Genomic DNA, 1,509 nt, shown 5'->3' on the forward strand with positions numbered 1-1,509 from the left:
GCACAAACAGCCTAGAACTAAACACCAAATGACTAATCACAACATTTTCTTCAAGGAGCCGGAATAAGACAATATTTGTCATTAAAACTATAACTGAAGCCTCCCTATTCCAAACAAGGTCAGTGTTATTTTTTATGATAGTCAGCGAAACAGAGGGCACAATTTCTGCTTATTCATGGATCAAAGAGCGCCACTTGCTGGTCACTGACGCGAACTTCTCTCAACCCTGCCTATCATTTGACACATTTTGGAAATGAGTTAGCCTAACAAAATAAACCAAAAAACTTTACAATTTCATTGAATCAATACAAAATGAGTAGCCTCCGTAGCTACAAAGCAGTCTTGCTTGGGACTTCATGAGAAAATATTTATTTAAAAGACATTTGGTAAAAATATATGTTCCAATGCAACTCAAATTCAATTTTTTTTGATGTATACTAAATTAGTTTCAGAATACTTTTTAAGAAATATTCAAAATCTCTGTGTTTCTTAAACAGATAAAAAGGCACTAAACTCAGGGAATAAAACACTGCAGTCTGAACATAATGAAAGAAGGTCTACAGTTGTGTCATTTTGCACTTTGTTACACAGAATAAAGCAATATAGGACAGTCTAAAACATTGTTTTTGCACGATTAAGCTGATCTGAGCGGATTTAGAATTAGACATAAATGTGATGACACAGGCATCAAAATACTTTGTCTTTATTTTATCTTTACATCCATTATCATGTCATTAAAATTCACTTGTTTTCAATGAGCCAACCATGAGGAGACCATAACCCTAGCCCAGGGCCAAAAGGCCCTTACCCCTTCAACCCTGAGGAGACCCTAACCCTAGCCCAGGGCCAAACGGCCCTTACCCCTTCAACCCTGATGAGACCCTAACCCTAGCCATAACCCTGAGGAAACCCTAACCCTAGCCCTGGGCAAAAATGCCCAAACCCCTAAACCCCGTGGAGACCCTAACCCTAGCCCAGCGCCAAAAGGCCCTAACCTCTTAAACCCTGAGGAGAACCTAACCCTACCCCTGGGCCAAAAGGCCCTTACCCCTTTAACCCTGAGGAGACCCTAACCCTCGCCGTGGGCCAAAAGGCCTTACCCCCTTAAACCCTGAGGAGACCCTAACCCTAGCCCAGGGCCAAAGGGCCCTAACCCCTTTAACCCTGAGGAGACCCTAACCCTAGCCCAGGTCCAAAAGGCCCTTACCCCTTCAACCCTGAGGAGACCCTAACCCTAGCCCAGGGCCAAAAGGCCCTTACCCCTTCAACCCTAAAGAAACCCTAACCCTAGCCCTGGGCCAAAAGGCCCTTACACCCTTAACCCTGATGAGACCCTAACCCTAGCCCTGGGCCAAAAGGCCCTAACCTCTTAAACCCTGAGGAGACCCTAACCCTAGCCCAGGGCCAAAAGGCCCTAACCCCTTCAACCCTGAGGAAACATTAACCCTAGCCCTGGGCCAAAAGGCCCTTACACCTTCAACCCTGAGGAGACCCTAACCCTAGAACCAG

This window comes from Kryptolebias marmoratus, linkage group LG11 (assembly GCF_001649575.2).
Source record: "Kryptolebias marmoratus isolate JLee-2015 linkage group LG11, ASM164957v2, whole genome shotgun sequence".
In the NCBI taxonomy this organism is placed as follows: Eukaryota; Metazoa; Chordata; class Actinopteri; order Cyprinodontiformes; family Rivulidae; genus Kryptolebias; species Kryptolebias marmoratus.